We start from the raw sequence: 12,258 nt of genomic DNA, 5'->3' as shown, positions 1-12,258 counted from the left end.
CAGCCTCCTGAATATCCCCTCATCCTCAGCAAGCCTAACTGCTTCTGGACACCCTTGAGAAGATTATTCAAGGCATGGGCTTCCTGCTCTGTTGCTCCCCAAGCTCCTCTGAGGTCAGTGCAGGTCACCAGGAAGTGATGTGACTTCAGCTGGGGTATTCACCTGTGCTCTCCAGGGTCCCTTGTGGCTGGCAGGGTCTTGACAACCTCAGGTGACTCAGCAGTGTCTATAGGCCAAGGGGGAATTTGCTGATGGCCATGTTTCTCTGTGCTGTTACCTTTTCAGGAGCCTCAGGGCAAGTTGGGCAGCATTGTTCAGAGACCTTAGATCAGGCCTGTATCCCTGTGGACTTTTACAGGAGATGGTGCTGTTGACAATCATAGTCATGTTTTTAAATGTAAAGAGACTACGTACTTAATAGGGCTTCCCTCGTGGCTCAGCAGTAAAGAATCCACTTGTGATACAGGAGATGTGAGTTGCATCCCTGGGTCGGGAAGATCCCCTGGAGAAGGAAATGGCAACCCACTCCAGCGTGCTTGCCTGGGAAACCCCATGGACAGAGGAGTCTGGTGGGCTACAGTCTACAGGGTCACAAGAGTTGGAAATGACTTAGTGACTAAACCACCATCACCACGAACTTAATTCAAGGAGGTGAAAACTAGCCACAAAGTTTCTACCACCTGGAAGAAAGAAAACTTTTTTTTTTTAGGTATACAATTTTTTTTTTAACTGAAAATGTGTTTGGTATCTAAATGAGTTGAAAAGTTATGTACATGCAAACTTGGACATGAATGTTTATAGTGGTTTTATTTATAATGGTCAAAGCTTGGAAGCAACCAAGATGCCTTCACTAGATCAATGAATAAATAAATTCATTCAGACAATAGAATATTATTCAGTAATAAAAAGAAATGAGCTATCAAGTCAGGAAAAGATGTGGATAAACATAAATGTGTATTGTCACGACAAGAGAAACCATTCTGAAAAGATTACACATTGTATGACTTCAACCACATGACATCCTGGAAAAGGCAAAACCATGGAGATGGTAAAAGGATGAGTGGTTTCCAGGAGTTTAGGAGTGGAGGGGAAGAGGGGAATGGAGACATGAGATGCAAGGGATTTTTAGATAAGTTAAACACTTTTAAAGAGGAAAAGGCAATGGCACCCCACTCCAGTAATCTTGCCTGGAAAATCCCAGGGATGGGGGAGCCTGGTGGGCTGCCGTCTATGGGGTCGCACAGAGTCGGACACGACTGAAGCGACTTAGCAGCAGTAGCAGTAGCAAACACTTTTAAATAACATTATAACCATGGACACAGGGCTTTATGTACTTGTCAAAACCTATAGAATGCACGCTATAAAGAGCAAACCCTAATATAAACTATGAACTTCAGTTAACAATCTTTGGTTTATCAATTATAACGAATGTGCCATCTCAGTGTAAGATAAGAGTAGGGGAAACTGTAAGTGTGTGGGGGTGGAGGAGAGGGAGTATATGGGAACTCTGCATTTTCTACCTAAATTTTATATAAAACTCAAGCTTTTCTAAGAAATATGATTTATTAATTTAAATTAAAAAATACATATTTGGGGGAATTCCCTGGATATCCAGTGGTTAGGACTCTGTGCTTCTGCTGCTGGGCCAAAAAAGAAAAACATATATATTTGGAGACATTGAGTTGACCTCAGTGCAAACTAGACTGGAGAATAAATTATTAGAAACACATAAAACATCAGTTTGGAGCTAGAAATTTTCAATTTTTTAATTCCTTTTAACATATATGTGTTAGTCACTCAGTCATTCCCGACTCTTTGTGACCTCATGGACTGTAGCTTGCCAACTCCTCTGTCCATGGGATTCTCCAGGCAAGAATACTGGAGTGGGTTGCTATTCCCTTCTCCAGGGGATCTTCCCAACCCAGGGATTGAACCTGGGTCTCCTGTATTACAGTCATATCCTTCACCATCTCAGCCACCAGGGAAGCATTTTAACATAAACACTTTTCAAAATGACAAAAGGAAGACAAATCTCAGTATTTTGAACAAGTTGAACTGATGACTGTCTTTACAAGATCATTTTATCCTTTATAAGATGCATCAGACCACACTGAATTTCAAGTAGGTATCATGGAAATAGTCCTCAAAACCCATCAGACAAATAAAAGACAATTTCAGACATCATTAAATGATACTTTGGAGGAAGATTTGAATGTTCTGGAAAGTCTAGAGCTGCTTTCACAAGAAGCTGAAGGATGGGAAAGAGGAGTGAATGAAGTAATTATATTGAAAATACAGAACTCTCAAGAAATACTGTTTTTGGATGGATACTTGCAAAAAAAAAAATGGGGGGAGGGGAGAGTTTGAGCCACTGTTCTTGGAAAAGACTAAATGGATAGTGGGAACTTGAAAGTGGATGTAATCAATAGTCCTGAAAAAGGAGACCTCCTAGAAGATGAATCAAAGGAATTCCAAAGAAACTGATTGATGTGGCTGAATTAAATTTTATTTTAAAACTTTTAAAAAGGAAAAAAAACCAAATGTATACTAAGTTAGCTGAAGAAGATGAAATAACCAGTGCACTTAAAGATCACATGAAAAATCTCCAAGCTGAAATAGATTCACTGTAGGAAAAAAACAAAACAAAACAGAAAAGTAGAAGCAACTGGAAATTCCAATCATCACAGAAATTCATTAAGAACAAAAAATGAATTTTCACCAACTATCTCATTTAGACAGAATTTTTATGCTGTGAAGATAAAGGATAAGTTTTCCAGAGCAGATTGTATGTGAAGATCTGGATATCCATGAAATACACCAAGGCTCACTTAGCATACTCGAAGTCATCGGTGGCTGTTACTGAAGCCAGCTTGCTTCCCATGAAAGAGATGCTTAGGATAATGGATTGGGAGTGGTGCTGACTGAGAGGTATCTGTTGTTGTTGTCTTTGTTCAGTTGTTAAGTCATGTCCGCTCTCTGCTACCCCATGGACTGCAGCACGTCAGGCTCCTCTGTCCTCTGCTATCTCCTGGAGTTTGCTCAAACTCATGTCCATTGAGTGAGTGTTGCCATCCACCATCTCATCCTTTGTTTCCCCATCTCCTCCTGCCCTCAATCTTGCCCAGCATCAGTCTTTTCCACTGAGTCAACTTTTCCAAACAGGTAGCCAAGGTTTTGGAGTTTCAGCTTCATCATCAGTCCTTCCATGGAAAATTCAGGGTTGATTTCTTTTAGACTGACTGATTTGATCCCCTTGCTGTATAAGACTCTCAAGAGTCTTCTCCAACACCACAGTTCAAAAGCATCAATTCTTCGGGGCTCAGTCTTCTTTATGGTCCAACTCTCACATCCCTATGTGACTACTGGAAAAATTAGCATGAAAGAGAAGAGTGAAAAAGTTGGCTTAAAGCTCAATATTCAGAAAACTAAGATCATGGCATCCAGTCCCCTCACTTCATGGCAAATAGATGGGGAAACAGTGGAAACAGTGGCTGACTTTATTTGTTGGAGCTCCAAAATTACTGCAGATGGTGACTGCAGCCATGAAATTAGAAGACACTTACTCCTTGGAAGGAAAGTTATAACCAACCTAGACAGCATATTAAAAAGCAGGGACATTGCTTTGTCAACAAAGGTCCATCTAGTCAAGGCTATGGTTTTTCCAGTAGTCATGTATGGGTATGAGAGTTGGACTATAAAGAAAGCTGAGTGCTGAAGAATTGATGCTTTTGAACTGTGGTGCTGCAGAAGACTCTTGAGAGTCCCTTGGACTTCAAGGAGATCCAAATAATCCATCCTAAAGGAAATCAGTCCTGGATGTTCATTGGAAGGACTGATGTTGAAGCTGAAACTCCAATATTTTGGCCACCTGATGCGAAGAGCTGACTCATTTGAAAAGACCCTGATGCTGGGAAAGATTGAAGGCAGGAGGAAAAGGGGACAACAGAGGATGAGATGGTTAGATGGCATCACTGACTCAATGGACATGAGTCTGGGTAAACTCCGGGAGTTGGTGATGGACAGGGAGGCCTGATATGCTGCAGTTCTTGGGGTCGCAAAGAGTCGGACACGACTGAGCGACTGAACTGACTGACTGATACTTGATGTTATAAATCGGGTGTTTAGCGGAAGCTGAGAGACCACCCAGGAGCCCCCAGGTTGGCCAGATTCTAGAGAAGGAGGACATCACTGTGACTGGTCCCAATCCAGTGTCCTGCTCCCAGTGTGGATCAGGTACCCCACCACCTCTGTCAGGAGCTGATGCATCAACCTCTCTGTGGGACTGAAAGAGAACTCTTGCTGGTGTTCCTGGCAATGGATGGGATTGGCTCCTTCTTTCAGTTAAGCCTGCCCTTCTGAACAGGGTGCTGCTGGCCCGGGCTCTGACCCTTCACTCATCCCTTTGTCAGATGAGCCTGAGGACATCTGGGGAAGAGCCCCTGAGAGGAGGACTCTGGCCCAGTGCTGCCAGCCCTGCCTCAGAATAAACAGCCCACAGTGATCATTCAAAATGACTGGAGAGGGTGGGATGATTTGGGAGAATGGCATTGAAACATGTGTATTATCATATGTGAAATGGATCATCAGTCCGGGTTCGATGCATGGGATAGGGTGCTCAGGGCTGGTGCACTGGGATGACCCAGAGGGATGGGGTGGGGAGGGAGGTGGGAAGGGAATTCAGGATGGGGAACACATGTAAACCCGTGGCTGATTCATGTCAATATATAGCAAAACCACTACAAAATTGTAAAGTAATTAGCCTCCAATTAAAATGAATAAATTTACATATATAAAAAAAGTGACTGATTCTTTCCCTATTGAAGGAGGCACTCACCCCTTCCTCACCCTTTCCTCCCAGGCCTCAGCATCCAGTGGGGAGGCAGTGCTGCCAGCCTGAGCTCCTTGGAAAAAGATGGATGACTGTCTTCCACTGAAAAGCTACTAAATGTCCATTAAAGCCCTTGCTGTTCTAAATGAGAAAAAAAAAAAAATCACCCCCTTATTCCAGAAAACAGGTTGAAGGCTAATGTCTTTGGGTAGCCCTTCACCGAGGCTGTCAAGTGGCTCAGAACACCTTCTGCTGGTCAGATGAACTGTCTCTACACCCTAAAAACAGGTGAGTCATCTTCATTTTGATCCCACATGCCAAGGAAACTATTTCTGAAGATTCAAAACCAGGACAAAAGTACTTTCTTCCTGTACTAAATAATTTGATATTTTTCTTTCAGTTTTATTGCTATTAAGTGATTATACAATGCCATAAATGGAAATTTGACAGGATTATAGTTATTAAATAGCATTTTATAGATTATCTAAATGTGACTCATCAGTTAATTTTTTCAGATTAGCTTTTTTTTTAGTAGCATCATTATAGTATTTGTATTGCTAACAGTCCACAATCTGGAAACACAACAATTTTTTAAAAAGTTTATTTGTTCTTGTAAGATAATTCTGTGTTTTTTTTTCCCCCTCTATTTAATTTTATTGTGCACGCATGGTAAGTCACTTCAATTGTGTTCGATTCTGTGTGACCCTATGGACTGTAGCCCACCAGGCTCCTCTGTCCATGGGATCTCCAGGCAAGAATACTAGCGTGGGTTTCCACATCCTCTTCCAAGGGATTTTCCCGACTCAGGGATCAAACCCATGTCTCTTGAGGCTCTTGCATTGGCAGGCAGATTTTTTGCCACTAGGGCAACCAGGAAAGCCCCATTTAATATTATTGCTATTATTTAAATAATTATGCTGCTGCTGCTGCTAAGTCACTTTAGTTGTGTCCAACTCTGTGTGACCCCATAGACAGAAGCCCACCAGGCTCCCCTGCCCCTGGGATTCTCCAGGCAAGAACACTGGAGTGGGTTGCCATTTCCTTCTCCAATGCATGAAAGTGAAAAGTGAAAAGGAAGTCGCTCAGTCGTGTCTGACTCTTAGCGACCCCATGGACTACAGCCTACCAGGCTCCTCCATCCATGGGACTTTCCAGGCAAGAGTACTGGAGTGGGGTGCCATTGCCTTCTCCATTAAATAATTATACAATACTTCAAATGGACTTGACAAGATTATAGAGTTGTGCTTTTATAAAAGCTCATTTTGTAAGTGTATTAGGAAAATGGTTTCACCTTATTTTATCTCCAGAGAATGTACATGTACCACTTTTGTAATTGCTGTTTAACAATATCTCTATTGATCTAAAAAACAGAAATATTATTCTTCTCTTAAAGTAGTTTAAAATTTTCTTTCATTTGGTTTCATTGTAGATAAGCAATTACATAATTACTCAGATGGAAACTCTATAGAATTATAATTCTTAGGATAGTACTTTACATTTTTATCTCCTTTAAATATGAATTTTGTGAGCAAATTATTTCCTTTTCCCCAATCTCATGCTAATGTAGAGCATTTCAGTTTCGCTGTTTATAGTCCTCCGAACAATGGCAGTAGTAAGAATTTGACAGGAGAGTTCCACAGTTAGAGAGATTTGAAACTCAGAGATTATTTCTGCATACCAAAACCTACATCTTCTCTGGTTATATGACTAATATATTTAACTTTATAAATTTGTGTTTTAAAAATACTTCGGGGAACACGTCACGTGTCTAAATATCCTTTGCGTCAATCATCGTTGTGTCTTGTAGCTTTTAGAGATTCTGAGAAGCGGCCAGCTTTGCCTGTGTAACCCAGGTCTGGGAAGGAATTAGGCATTCATGGTGGGAGCAACGCTATGTCTCAGATTATTTCTTATGACACCTATCTCCAGACCCATAACATGTATCAGTGTCCCCCAAGGCCAGTGTTTCATGGAGCACAGTTGCAGGTATGGTGGAATCCTTGGAGTGTTTAACAGGGAATCTGAACTCGATTTACCATTTGAAGCCACATGGCCACACTCTCTTGGAGCTAATCTCCATGGGGTTTCTGCTGAGAGGAAACCTTAATTTGCATTGAAAAAGTCCCAGTTTGTGGATCAGTTGGTGTTTGACTCTTTGTCAGTTTGTGTCTGACTCTTTGCAGCCCCACAGACTGTGGCATGCCAGGCTTCCCTGTCCTTCACTGTCTCCCAGAGTTTGCCCAGGTTCATGTCCATTCAGTAGGTGATGCCATCCAACCATCTCATCCTCTGTCGCCTTCTTCTCCTTTTGCCCTCAATCTTTTCCAACATCAGGGTCTTGAATTAGGTTTATTCTAAGGAAAAAAATACCATTATTATGTAAATTATTTTATGTTATTTTTTTGTCTTTCCAAGGGCTAGTTAATGTTGCTACATTAAATTAACATAATTGTGTCAAAATGCTTAAATTCTCCTGTCATTTTTGCGTTAGTACTCAGAACTTAATGACCCAGTTCAGAACTACTAGTATTATTCTTAGGTAAGCGACAAAATTAAAACCAGAAACCAGATGTCTCATTGAGAATTAGGAAGCAATAATGTTTCAAAATCACTAATTATTGAATCTCTTCTAGGTATCGGGCTCTGTACCAAGAGTTTTCAGGCTTTATTCAATTTATTTCTAAAAACAGCAAGGTAAGTGACATTATTGCAATATTATAAGTGAAGAAATTGAAGTTTAGAAAGGTTAACTAGCTGGCCCAATGGCAGAGCAACAATTTGAAGCCAAATGGTTTCGACTATAAAACCCATTCTCTTTTCATTTTGTCAAGCTGTCTCTAATCCAACAGTACTTTTATTGATTCAATATCTTCTCTTGTGTCACGTTTTATCTTCTTCTCTGCCAGGCACTTTCACATGCAAATAGGAGTCTCATTTAACCCCGGGGAAATACTGTGCAAATTGCTTTTTAAAAATAATTTACAGATAGGAAAACTGCAGCTCTGTGAGGGAGGGACAGTTCCCAAAATCACATGACTTATGTGGCAAAATCCAGGTACCACAACTCCACAATGAACCTGTGGTGGTATCACACTTTTTCTGTTTGTGTCTGTTTGGCAGGGTGAGCTTCTTACTGTATCGTCAGTGACCTCAGCACATGGATGATCTCATATAGGGTGAAGATGAATTCATCACACATGTTCAGCCCAATGATTGAAAAGAGGAAATGCATGGGACCGAGAAACCTCCTTCCAAAAATATTCAAGGGACTTCCCTGGTGGTCCAGTGGTTAAGAATCCACCTGCCAATGCAGGAGACTCTGTTCGATCCCTGGTCTGGGGAGATTTCACACACCTTGGAGCAGCTAAGCGTGAGCACAAGTACTGAAACCTGCGTGCCTGGAGCTCCTGCTCCGCAATAAGAGAAAACACCACCATGAGAAGCCTGAGTGCTGCAAGGAAGAGTAGCCCTGGCTCACCACAACCAAAACAGCCTGAAGCTCAGCACAGCAATAAAATGAATGAATAAATACATAAATAATTTTTTTAAATATGTAAGCTAAAGATCATGTACTGGGTAGCCCCTGCCTTCCAGACAGCTCCCATGCATCTCTCCTCTGTTTCCCATCCTAGGAGGTTGTCCACATGGACACCATGAATCAGCCCCTTGCAGCCTCTGGTTTTGCTCTGTCCAGCCCAGGCCCAGTATGGTCGTTGCTTTTGCACCTGCCATCAACAGTGGAAAGAACATGAGTTTTGAGTTAGACACACACCTCATTTTCTTGTCTATAATTAATGTTTACGGGCCAACCATGCACCGGGCAGTGTGTTGGTTCCACGGCTGTGAAATCAGTTACTTACCATCCCTGAATTCCATAAGCAATTTTTAACGTACATGTGTGTTCTAAGACACTCTAGTCATGTCTGACTCTTTGAGACGCTTTGGACTGTAGCCCACCAGTCTCCTCTGCCCATGGGATGATCCAGGCAAGAGTACTGGAATGGGTTGCTGTGCCCTTCTCCAGGGGATCTTTCTGACCCAGGGATGGAACCCACGTCTTTTATGTCTCCTGCATTGGCAGGCAGTTTCTTTACCATTAATGCCACCTGGGAAGCCCTTGAATGTACATACTAGTACGTATAATAAAAAAATAAATAAATAAAGAGCAAGTCCAGTAATCCTAGTAGTGCATTTTATGTGACTCAGTAGGTTCCAGATATCACTTCAATGGGATATCAACATGAGAATTATCAGAGGTATTTATCTCATTGTTTCATGCCAAGTCTTTACAACGTGATACGTATTTTACACTTGCAACGCATGTCAGTTTGAGTCTTCTGCATTGAAGTGCTCCATGTGGTTTATGGCCATCAAGTAGGAGTGCACGAGACTAATAGGGAAAGAAAAATGTAAAAGCAAATAAGTATAGTAATATCATCCTGTCCTGAGACAAAATGTGTGTCTGTCATGCACCAGTTCTTATATTCAACTGGTAAAAAGAAGGATTACAGAAGCATAACTCGGAATTTCCTTTGTTCATATATTGATACAATTAAGTTCACAGTGATGCAGGTGGTGAGGAGCAAACTTCCAGTTAGGCGGAAAGCCTTAGCAATACATGAAGACTAAGACATTTGCTCAAAACTCTAGAATTGTCTTCCTCTGGTGTAAGGGACGTGCACTTGGCTGGCTTCAAGCACTGCTCTATTTTCCATGTTGTTAAGCTCTCTTGTAAAACTCCAAATACATTTTACAAATTGTTTAAAAACATAATTGATGGAGAAGACTATGCCCATCTGAAGTAGCTGAAGCTGGGCTGTGTTAGAAATGAACATATTTAAGGGCTTGCATCTCAAGAGAAACCTCAATAACCATCAGAATTAAAAAGGGCCTTTGACCATGCTACATAGTGAAAATTCCAGTGGAGACAGAATTGTGTACGTGTGTCCTTACTAAGATCGCTGGAGTTGCTTTTTAATTTAATTATTTATCTATTTTTTTTATTTTTAGCACTTTGGTTTGAAGTTTCATGAGTGTTGAGTTTTAGGACACCAGCAGCAACATAAACCATGGTATTTTTACTCATAGTGTTGTATAACAAGAGCTTTTTTTCCCAGTAAATCCAGCCATGTTTGTGCAGAAACACCTGTATCTCAAGCATAATGGTAGAAAAGATTTCAGTTTTACCTGTAGGTTCAAATGTTCAGATAAGAGGACATGGTTCAGCTAAACTTGATCTGGGATCAAATCCTAGCTCTATTGATTTCTACCTGAGTGGTATGGACACATTTCCTCACCTTTCTGACCCTCAATTTTCTATCTATAAGTATTTTCCTTGCAGGGTAGTGCATCCTTTACAGGATAATAGTGAGAGCTAAATAGAAGTCAATGGGGCTCATGATTCTATGTAAATACTTGAGAAATGTGAGTTCTCCTCTGAGCCCCACGGGGAACAGAACATATAAAACCTCTGTCACTGACTTACTTCCCTCACAGGCAGAGCCCATGTTTTATGCACCTTCTTGTAGAATCTTTAACTCAACAGGGAAGTCCCATTTAGTCTATAGTTCCGAGGAGTCAGAATACATTTGCCTTTGATATCTAGCTCTACACACTCACCTTGGTTTGACTCTCTTTGATGATGCCAGAAAACAAAGCAAAGTTAAAACAAACAAAAATACCGCTTCTCTAAGCGGATGGTATAGTGGTGGCCTTCAGAAGCATGCCGCCATAACCCTCATGTGTAGACTTAGGGTAAAAGTGCTCAGGTAGTAACAGGTACTGCTGCTCTTCTGCAGACAGCACACAGCAGGCACTCTGAGAGATCCTGGGTTTGGTTTGGTTTTGTTTTTAAATTTCAGTGAGTCAGATTTCATTATCATTAACTTCAATTTCTAATTCACCCCCAATAAATCAGTCAGCTCAAAATTCAAAACAATGATGGAGAAGAACATAGAGATTGACCAATGACATGGGCTTTGGATGCTTTTTGAAGGTGCTCAGATGGTTCTAGACTTTCCTCTAGAGAACGGACCACCATATGGAGGGGTCTCCAAAGCAGGAGAGCCTTGGAAATTGGCAGGGACATTCCGCTGGCTGGGACCAGGAAGGCTGCCCCATGGACCATCCTTTGTTGTCCCACCTTTATTCAGCTACGTGTCTATAGCCTGTTGTGGGTGTCTCCTCTGGAGAAGGAAACAGCAACCCACTCCAGTATTCCTGCTCGAGAATTCCATGAAGAGAGGAGCCTGGTGGGCTACATACAGTCCATGGGGTTGCAAAGAGTTAGACATGACTGAGTGACTAACACGCACATGCACACACACACACACTTAGACATCACTAATACAAATATAGGACAAATGGAAGAGAGAGGGTCCCCTTGCCCACCTCCTTGACATGAGGTTTTTTCTGGAAGCCCATTTTAATCATTCTCCCTGAGTTCAGACTTCATCATCGTCATCTATTGTAATCATCCCAGATGTGGCTGAGAGGCGCCTGGAAGACTCACCTTCTCACTCTTGTGAGCTTTAGGAAGCTCCCAGGGTGGCTGGTTTGCCAGCTGGGAGCAGTGCATGCCCTCATCAACTTGCCCTCCCTCTGAGCAACTCTGGTACCAACAGTTGGCAGGTCAGCTGCTCAGGGACCCCAAGGGGAGAGCTCTCTGGGTGCCAGCCCTCGGCTGCACATGTGGTTCACCCTGTCAGACCCTCCTGGCTCAGAGCTTAGAGGACACAAGATGACAAAGCATCTCTCGACCTTCGCTGTTGCTAGAGAGGACTTCTTGACTACTACTCAGAGGCATGAGGACTCCTCTGCCATGTGATCAATGCTGCCTGGTATCCCTTTTGCTGCCATCTCAGTGGCCTCTGCAGGAGGCTCCCATACTCTGGTGACACCACCAGCTGGGGCCTTGACAGTTTGCCTGTGATTCTTAGAGTGCTCTGAGAGGTGTGGGCTTGCCTTTGGTCTGCAGAGACTCCAAGCCCCTCATTTAATTAGTTTATTTAAATCCAGAATTTCTCTAGGTTATCAAAAGTGGTAGTAGAGATAGTGGAAAATTAATCCAATCAAAGATGTAGACATAGGGAAATGTTGATTTCCTCTTTCGGGGTATTAACATTCACAAAACTCTGCATTCCAATTAACCGTAAAATGATTTTATTTTATTTTTTAAGTTTATGTCTGGTTTGGTATTCAAAGCAGACAATGGTTCTGTTGAAAATAAATATGTAGGACAGCTATAGAAATTAGTACAGGCCCCTAGGCCCAGGGTCTTTCAAAGAAATGAGGCCAGACTCAAACAAACGCAGGATAAGGAAAGGGAAGAGGTAAACATACTTTGAAAATGCCTCCCTGCCTGCCACACCATAAAAATTCCTGCTCGGAGTCACCGCCAGCAGACGCCACCGTGTTTTATCTCGGTTGCC

This window comes from Bos taurus, chromosome 11, assembly GCF_002263795.3.
Source record: "Bos taurus isolate L1 Dominette 01449 registration number 42190680 breed Hereford chromosome 11, ARS-UCD2.0, whole genome shotgun sequence".
Classification (NCBI taxonomy): Eukaryota; Metazoa; Chordata; class Mammalia; order Artiodactyla; family Bovidae; genus Bos; species Bos taurus.
The sequence above is the reverse complement of the archived record's forward strand: the minus strand, read 5'-3'. Positions refer to the sequence as shown.